The sequence below is a fragment of the Platichthys flesus genome, chromosome 6, assembly GCF_949316205.1.
Source record: "Platichthys flesus chromosome 6, fPlaFle2.1, whole genome shotgun sequence".
Lineage (NCBI taxonomy): Eukaryota > Metazoa > Chordata > Actinopteri > Pleuronectiformes > Pleuronectidae > Platichthys > Platichthys flesus.
The window spans coordinates 3,934,604-3,945,200 of NC_084950.1; positions in this window are offsets into that span (position 1 = coordinate 3,934,604).

Sequence of the window (10,597 nt, forward strand, 5' to 3'; positions counted from 1 at the left end):
GTATATGTACACATAGTTTATGTGGCAAAGTATTTTAATTTGTTGTTGTATCAAAAAGGTTAGCGCTAATTTTTATGGCTGATACATTCTTTCAGAGAACAATCACTAAAGATCACAATACATTAAAATGTATTAAAGATTTAAGTACTTCTTTCATACAGGTTTGTTAATCACTAAAAACACGCAGCCTGTGATATATCTGATTCTGTAGCTTGAACAACATCGAAGAGTCATTTAGCCAATGAGAGGTCACAGGTTTGATAATCAAATCAAGCTTTAATTCCTGTGAATTATGTTGTGTTGTGTTGCAACATACTGAATAAAATTAACACAATAACTGAAAGAACAAATTATCAAGTTGTGCAATAAGCAGATTAAGGATAAAAAACTAAACCATCAAACCAGGGAAGATGGGAACAGTGGTTAAGAAGAGGTTTGTCTGGAAGAGCTATAGAAGATAAAAAACAATGATTAGTGTGATTTACAATCTGGCAAAAAGCAAAACTTGAGCAAATTTTGATAATATGACATTCTGCTTCAACACTGACACGCAATGAATCCTGGGAAATGAGGAATCAGACAGCTGGATTCTTCATTGCTCAGGAATGGAAGGAAGCATTACTTGGCCGTTGTTAGAAAGTGTGAAGGAGCCTTTGAAAGGATGCAGCCCCTGAATTGTGACACAGCTCAAGTGTCCACAAACTCAAAATCAAATTGAGCGCTGAGCCAGTCGACTGCAGCGTTTTGAGCCGACAGCTGCTCTCGTGCCTTTAACTCACATCAGAAGTGCATCAAACTGAGTGGAGTGTATTGAGAGACACAAAATAAAGTGCATCCTCTGTATATAAAAATAACACGTCGGCTACAAGTGAGTGGGCAAATAACACATAACTGCTTTATATGCCACGTCTACAGAGGACAGCTGACATTATCCACAGACGCAGCAAGGGCACGGCAAACCAGAGCAGGAGGAAATTGATGATGTGGATCAGTAACATTGATTTAATAAACCAAAATGTGCATAATTACATATTTATTTAACACACAGAGGAAGCTCGCTCTCACCTGTCGACACGTGCTATTTGTTAAAAGGCACAACAGGGAGAGAGAGAGCAGCAGATTTTATTAGACTGCATAATTACTTTTAAAAGGTCAGATGATAAGAGTGGAATTATTGAGACGGGAGATGAAATAATACAGATCGTGTCGTCTTTATTGTTTTTTCTTTGGGCTGCTGATGTGAGATGTTGTATAAGGTTGGGGTTGTATAACACATGTTTGTATGTTTAACCTTATAAACACACACAGCCCCTCAGACGATCCAAATGGGCGTTTTGTGCATCTAAATACAATCCACTTCCATGTTATTCAAACACATTCAATTACATATCTGGCATTGATTGATATTGTTTAGCCCAACAGATGCGATCGGATCTCTTCATCAGAACAAACGAGTGTCCTCCTGTCAAACTGTGAGATAAATGAAAGACTGCTAATTAGTAACAAAAGGTCTTTACAGTGAAAAACGTGATTTCTCACTGTCTCCTGGCGATTGAATCTGAAAAGAGGGGTTTGTGAGTTGGATGGCGAACACAGATTTATTGTCCATCCCAATTTCTAAGAGAAATATTCTCATATTGAAGTTTATTGTTACATTACTTGAAAAAGTTTAGATGCTCAAACGTTTAGAAAACAAATCATCTTCTTCAAACTGTCCGTTGCTGCAGCTCCTCTTTTCAGCCTCTGTCTGAAACACAGTTATTTGTTTCAGAGCTTTTTAACTTTGCACAACTTTCTTATACTTAAAACAACAAGATAACACAAGAGGAAATAAATATCATGTCTCCTTTAAGTTCTTTCTTAAGTTCTCTCAATTTTTCACAGCAACAAATATGATTAAAAATACATTAAAATACTATTTTTCTTTGTTTATTCCTTGCTCACGTTTGCTGACACATCATGTTCTTACCTAGAACCTTCTTGGTGTGAGGTTACACAGGTAACCACTGCATCCCTATACAGTTATAATGCAGTTGTAATGAGTATTGAGGTAGAACTGTAGTTATAAGGTGCAGAATCTACATAGCAGCTAAAGCATGAAGGAGGCAAGAGTAAATCCTCTCCTGAAGAAACCCACCCTGGACCCGTCTGAAGTAAATAACTACAGACCTGTCTCTCTCCTTCCCTTTGTTTCCAAAATTCTTGAGCGTGCTATCTTTAATCAACTTTCCTCCTATCTTAACCACAATAATCTTCTTGACCCTCACCAGTCTGGTTTCAAGGCAGGTCACTCAACTGAGACTGCCCTCCTTGCTGTCTCTCAGCAGCTTCACACTGCTAGAGCAGCCTCTCTCTCCTCTGTCCTCATCCTTCTAGACCTCTCTGCTGCATTCGACACAGTGAACCACCAGATCCTTATTTCCTCCCTTCAGGACCTCGGTGTCTCAGGCTCTGCTCTCTCCCTGCTCTCTTCCTACCTCAATGAACGCACTTATAGGGTAACTTGGAGAGGGTCTGTGTCTGAACCTTGTTCTCTCACTACTGGGGTCCCTCAAGGTTCTGTCCTAGGTCCTCTCCTCTTCTCCTTGTACACCAACTCCCTCGGCTCTGTCATTCACTCACATGGCTTTTCCTACCATAGCTATGCTGATGACACCCAACTAATCCTGTCTTTTCCCCGATCAGAAACACAGGTAGCAGCACGAATCACTGCCTGTCTGACCGACATCTCTCAGTGGATGTCTCAACACCACCTGAAGATTAACCTTGACAAAACTGAACTTCTTTTCCTTCCAGGGAAAGACTCTCCCATCCACGACCTGACTATTAACTTTGACAACTCTGTGTTAACCCCCACTCCGACGGCTAGGAACCTGGGTGTAACACTCGACAGCCAACTCTCCCTTACTGCCAACATTTCTGCAACAACACGGTCCTGTAGATTCATGCTGTACAACATCAGGAGAATACGCCCCCTTCTCACTCAGAAGGCGGTGCAGGTTCTGGTCCAGGCTTTGATCATCTCACGTCTAGATTACTGTAACTCGCTCCTGGCAGGTCTACCTGCTACTGCCATCCGACCTTTGCAGCTCATCCAGAATGCAGCAGCTCGACTGGTTTTTAACCAACCTAAATTCACTCACACTACTCCTCTCCTCCGCTCCCTTCACTGGTTACCAGTGGCTGCTCGCATCCGGTTCAAAACACTAGTACTTGCGTACCATGCTGTGAACGGATCCGGTCCAGTCTACATCCAGGACATGGTCAAACGCTACACCCCACCCCGTTCACTCCGCTCTGCTTCGGCCAATCAGCTCGTTGCTCCCTCACTGCGAGCTAAACAATCATCAAAAACACGACTGTTTTCCGTCCTGGCTCCTAAATAATGGAATGAGCTCCCCATTGACATCCGGACATCAGAAAGTCTACACATCTTCCGCCGAAAACTAAAAACATACCTCTTCCGACTTTACCTTGAATAAATAAAAAAAAAAAAAAAAACACTAACAACTTTTTGAAACTAACACTTTACTAGCACTTAAATGGCACTTACTTATAGCACTTTGTAGTTTTGCCTTATTTGAAGAAATTGTATTTTCTTGATTCTTGTCGTCCTTGGTATGTACCCTCGGGTTTGAATGCACTTATTGTAAGTCGCTTTGGATAAAAGCGTCAGCTAAATGAAATGTAATGTAATGTAAAAAATAATGCATGGTTATGTTGACTCACAGGGAAAAATTGTGTAACTTATCTTGTCGGAATGGCTCGACCACACACACACAAACACACACAGTTTGTGTTGGTCCTGTCTTTTGTCTTTCTGTCACCGTCTAACTCGTACTTTAAAACCTTTACTTTATCTGTTTGTACTTGTTATTATCTTTTCATGTCTTTCTTGTTCAGTCTCGTTCTTATCCTCTCTCTCTCTCTCTCTCTCTCTCTTCTCCTTGTAACTCTGTCTTTGTGCCCCCCCCCCCCTCCACACATCTATGCTAAGTATTGGTAATTACATTATCATTCGCTACCCTATGAAATATAGTTTCAGTGACACCCAAGTGTGTGTGTGTGTGTGTGTGTGTGGAGTTGATGATGGAGAGGCTGTCTGTGTTTTTAATAAACACAACACTGCAACACCCCACACGCTAACTGCCTTAGCATTGAACCTCACACACACACAGACACACACGTACACACACAAACACACACTCAGGCATCTGCCAAGTCGGGGCTCAAACTTGCAGGGAATTTATGTACAAATAATTACTTTTTAATAGCCAGTAATGTGATTTCCTGCCAAAGAAATATTCAAATGCATCTCAGGCAGTCCAGTATATTATCTGCCTGGAGCCATGTATGCGACTTAGGGGAGACGGCGCAGGAAAGACAGATTATTGTTTGTGTGATAATAATTATTTTATCCTTGTCATCTGCAGAGCAAAATGGGAGATAATGCCTTTGTCTCTCCGTCTCTGTCCCTCACTTTCTTCCTCCTCTTTTCTCCAACTCTCTTCTTCTATCCCTTCCTGGGTCTGTGGTGGGCGACCTGAACTTTCTTCTCTGCACTGAGGCAACACATCCTCTCGTCGATTAATAGGTGTTATTAAATCACAGGAGTGCAGAGTCAGTAGCATTGGCTTTTCAAATGCCGCTACTAATTCCAGTGTGTTATGTCACAGTTTTTGTTAACTTCTATTTAAAAATCTATTTAAACTACAGCCACAGTTTTAATGAGAGACCTGCACCTCGAATTCAGTGAGGTTTCAGTTTGTCTAGATATTATATTATATATAATATAATATCTAGATATATATTATTATATTGCCGGTAATAATATTTGTTTGTGCGAACACAAGTTGTTACTGTGTTCAGGACCATGTGGATTAATTAGATTTAGATTGACTGTCTCTATCTCTGAATTAGGTGCATATCTGCAGCCCTGCTTTGAAACAATCAGTTCAGTCTGTTTCTGTTCTGTGTTCACTTCCTGTTTTATTTTGTTATCTGGGTTCTTGTGTCTAGCTCAACTTCCTGTTGGTTTCCCCACACACCTGTACCTTGTTTGTCATTAAGCACTCCCTATTTATACCCTGTGTTTCCCCCCCACCCTCTGCCAGATTGTCATTGTCTCCGTTGTGTGTTTGTGTGCTCCATCTTTGTCCTCCGTGTGTTTGACTACCTGCTTTTTTGACTCTGCCTGGATTTACGACTTTGGATTTTGCCTTATCCCTGAATGGACTGTTAAAGTAAAGTTTTATTTTATACTTTATTTTTCTGTCTCCCGTGCTTCTTTTCTGCAACTGAGTCCCAGCCTTGTTAAGGATTGTCACATGCTTGGTTGTAGCCTCCTTCCAGATTGTCCATCGTGCATTCAGATGAAGTAGTGTGTCACTTGCTTCAGGACGGTTGCAGGATTCGACGCACAAAAAAGTTGTTCATTTGGCATCTGGGACCTACTTAACCTAAACATCTGGGAAATCAGTGAAAATGTGAGAAAGAAGTCAATCTCACAAAGTTAAAGAAAATATTCCTGGATGCGTGTCGTCATCACCTGCGTTTACCTGACATGGACTTTTACTATAAGCAAAATATGATATCAGTTATATCATTGTGAGAAGCAAAGGGAGGTGAGTTACTTCTATTTTTATATACACCCAGCATCCACCTGTTCCTCCCCCCCATCACTTTCATGTGAGTGATAATAATAATAAACTAAGCTAAATAAGCACCTTTCACACAAGATGCTTTACATACGATTATAGATAAAAATCTAAATGTGTTAAAATGTGTTTCATATAGAAGAACAGTTTGTGTATTTGCCTCTGTGTCATTTATGAGTGTGATGCTTATAAGGTTTGTTCCGGTATTACGTGGATATCTGCAAACTGATTTCCAAGCCCGTGTTTCTGTTGACTGAGCCGAACAGAAATTTAGAAGCTCTTTCAAATGTCAGGTCTCAGTTGCACTGTGTTCCCCTCGCTGCCTCCGTTTCCCTGCACTTTAATAAAACGTTCAGCCTCCGTGATATCCCCCATTTGTAACTTAGGCCTCACAGAAGCTCGGCTGCAGCTCCTCGCATTTAGAACTGAAAATATTTAACATTAAAATATATGAAGCCCCAGAGGAGAATGCAGTATTTTGCAGTGGAGGGAGGAACCTCACACAGCCTCCAAATGTCAGCTCATCCAGAGACATGTTCCCACTGGTGCAGTGTTTCTGTCAAAATCATTTACTTGTGTTTACGCTCTTTGGATTAGTTTATAAAAAATTGACTATTGGTATAACTAAAATAAAATAAAACCCAAACGTCCTCTATGTCTTGTCCTCCTTGTCTCTTTCTCTCCAACATCCCCCAGGGTTCACGGTGTCACAGGTAAGTGACGGCAGATCTAATGTCTAGAATACGTTTTCTGCATTAACAGCTGACACCTCCCCTTCGCAGGTTCAAGTGCCCAACACCGCGTGGATGTGTGAGAGTGTGTGTGTGTGTGTGTGTGTGTGCAGGTTTTAATCTGTGCCTCTCGTGTGTGAGCGTGTGGTATGTGCAATGACTGGTTAATGACCTCTGGAAGAAACGAGCCTCCTCGAACCCGAACCTCGGGGAGTCTCACCGATTGCCGTGCTCAGTGAGTGTGTGTGTGTGTGTGTTGGGTGTTAATGCAGCGCTCCGGCCAATCCGCACGAACGAATCAGACTTAAGTGCACCATCACACGGCAGAATGCTGCAGCCCACGCAGAGACAGAGGAGAGAGCAGGAGGTAATGTATATGTGAGTGAGATGCAGCAGACAGACACACACTGAACAACAGATCTCACGTTTCCTTTTCTTTTTTGTCTTTTCTCCTCCATCCCACATCTTTTAAGTGTGTGTGTGTGTGCGTGTGTGTGTGTTTCCAGTCATAGATGTGAGTGTGTGTGTGACAGGCTGATAATAGGACTCATTGTGGACCATGTCACCTCCTGGAAACAGACCTTATCTGTCTCTGGGGAACACACACTTGAAAATAGATGGTTGGTTTCATGGTTATTCTTTAAATCTTGAGAAATGTCTGTTACTGCAGCTCCACACGTCTGTTTCCTCCTCGTTCTTCTCCACCATCACCCTCTTCCTCATGGATGTTCCTCCTCCTCCTGTTACCTCCACCTATCCTACGCTCTTTCTCCACCTAACTCCGCTTTAATGACTCAAATATAATTTTTTTTCCAAATCGGATTCTTTATTTCATCTGGATATTTTTTCATCTTTTTTTTTCTCTACCTGTCTTCATCCTCTCCCTCTTTTATCTCCTCTCTTATTCTTATTGTCTCTCTCTAATGAATCATGCTGAAGCTTGCTTTCATACACTGTTGATGGAAGCCCTCTGGCACGCACACATATTGCTTACATTCATCACTGCTGCAACACAAGTTAGACTTTGCGAGCAAACACACACAAAGTCCCATAATGAAACATCCATTCGCCCATTTGCTCGTGCATATGTCTGGGTATAAAAATGGAAATAGTTGGAGATTCATGCGATGGCGTATGTGGGAATAATATATTAGTCGGTGGTTTCCTGATCCCAGTCGGTTCAGTTTTACTTTAAAAGCAGCAGCACACGTTTACAATAGAAAGCAAGTGTCTCCATTACCACGTGCAGGCATCTTTTATCCATAGAAACACAAAATATACAGAATTCTGAATAATAACAGTTAGGAAAAGAAGTGGAGCCCATCCACCAGATACAGGCCAGAGAAAAGGTCTGTAAACCAGGACTTAGGGAGTTGGGAGGCTTCTAACTTATGGCAACCTATGGTAAATTGCTGATGTACATCCAGTTAATAATGCTTTTCGCAAAGTAAGACCCCAATTTGACAATTCATTCAGAACGTGGCAATGGACGACCATCTTCCAGAATCGGACTCCCACAATACTTGCTGGTGGTCAGGTTTTCTGAAAGCCAAACATTTATTAAACACTGGTTTCAGATCTGGATCATCTGTCCTCCACAGAGCGTCTTTATTGTGGATCTTGAGAAATTATGTAACTGTATTGAAGAATTTATGATAATAAACTCATTATCTTAGTGATGGGCGACCGTGTTCCAGGATCCCAGCACCGGGACACATTCCCAGACCATATTGAAATAACCAGTTGGTACAAGTGGGGTCAGGGAATGAAAAGCTTCCCAGGATGATGTGTAAATTCTATGTGTACAATTGTAATGATATTACTGGTCAGGGTTTCTCAACACTTTGTCCTAATCTAACTCTGGGTTCGGATCTGGGACATTTCCCCGTCTTTAGTGGGACACCACATGTTCAACTGAAAGACGGGAGCAGCAGATCACTTCAGAGGTGGATGTCGGACGTCGGCATCTCCACCAGTAAAGGACGTGATGAAGGATTGGTGTCAGGAGTTAGAAGTCATCCCGAGCAGCAGAAGTTCGAGGACGAGTCATCGGCAGTTTGCAGTGAAACGATCTTCTACTTTCCACTGATGTCTCAAATTGTCGGAGGGAGTTAGAGACACAGAAACTGGCTGAGACAGCTGCCTACAGTAATCCTAGCATGGTGTCATTGCGGTTGGATTTTTGTTTTGTTTGTCTCATCCAGGAGCTGTGTATGAATATCAATGAGAGAATGTGAGACGCACACAAACTGTACAATGGTCGAGACAAACACACGGTAAAGCTTCACGGTATTTAACTCGTCACGGCTCAGGAAGCAGAACAGAAACATGAACATGGAACACGCAAAGATTAGAACATGAACACGTATGTATGTGTCATTTCGATAAAGCAGCAGATTTGGCTTTATCGAGATTTAACATCTTCTGTTGAATGTGTGAGAAGTGATGAAGAATGGTGACACAGCAGATTAAAGACATTAATGGACAAAGGATGGAGGAAGAATAAAGAGCACGTACCTAAGTTTTAATTACTTTTGGCATTTTGCCTTTTTATTGCATAATATTCAGCAATACAGAAACTTTGAAATAGAAATTATTGCACAGGACATTTGCCAAACATGTTCATCTCATTATTTCCTCTGCACATTTTCAAGTTTTCTGACTTTATACGGAAAATTTCAAACCCAACAAACCCAACTTTAGTGAACAACACACACAATACACTGGTATGTGAGCGCACATACCACAAAGGACACAGAGACACATATTGTTGAGACACAACCCAATTTTTACCTGCAGATCATTGGCCGGCCTCGCAGCAGCCGCCTGTGACATCATCACAGAGGGACAGGTCAATACTAATGAGGTCAGAGGCAGGGGATGAAATCAGATTACGGTTCCCAGTCCATAAACAATATATTTCAATTAAAATCCAGGTTGCAAACCAGAAGAGAACAGCAGACTGAGAGAGAGAGAGAGAGAGAGAGAGAGAGAGAGAGAGAGAGAGATGTTTGGAGGAAGTTGAGAATGTGAAGAGCACGATAATGAAGTAGCAGCTTAACGAATGCAGGACCACACTGACTAACCAGACATTAGTAATTAAAACACTGGATCACATTTGTCCCCATCACCCCACGCTGTAATAAACCTCCTCTCTCTCCCCTCCAGGCTGTTATGGCTCATTTGAAAAGGAGCAGAACCGAGCATGAAAATCAACCGGCAGCTGTTATTGGATTTAAAGTGGAGTGGTAGGTCCCGTTCAGACCTGGTGTAAAAGTCCATCTTTGGTGATCCAATAACATTGCAATGGTAATAGCATCAAATGACTAATTACAGCCAAACTTATCAGAAGCATGAAGAGTTTAGGAAACGTCAGTTTGATCAGAACGACCGATAATGAATGAACCATCTTTGGGAAAAATACGATTGATGTGTTTTACTGCTAACATGGAGGAGGTGGGGTTTGAGACCTGCTGCAGCAGCCAGCCACCAGGGGGCGATGACTTTGTACTTGTACTACATTTCCAGCAAATACAGACATTTCCTGAAGTGTGTATTTCTTTAAACCATAAGTGATGAGTTGATAAATGTGTGTCTTTGTTGTGCTAAATAATGACGTGTTATTCCCTAAAAAAAATAAAATGAACTGTGTATGCATACTCCATAACCGTCAGAATGCTGCAGGACAGCTGCAGTGGTTGTGTGTGTGTGTGTGTGTGTGTGTGTGTGTGTGTGTGTGTGTGTGTGTGTGTGTGGTTGTGTGCAGGATGGGGAAGATTTCCCTTTTGTACACCTGACATGTTGTCTGCTCTGTACACATATTTTCTGGCAATATACCCAAACTAATAAAGGCTTCAAAACAGAAGTTCACAAACCAAAGAGACGTCACAGTGGGTTGCCTCATGTTTATGCTTATTTCACTCAAAACAGAACCATGATTATTTAGCACGAGACCATTTTGAACCCTGCACCAGGCGATGCAACCTTTATTTCCACTGTCAAACCGGCACATGCACTTCAGGCCATGTGGTCAGTTTGTGAACGTGGAGCCGACTCGTGCATCCTGAACACAAACCCAGAGCTGCATCCCAAACAGGCTTCCTCTCTCCTCTGTAGAAGTTCAGGTGCTCGGGCCGCTGCCAGGAAACACATCAGATTAATGACAACACAAACAGGAAGTGAGCGCAGCGAGTCGAGCTCCACACACGC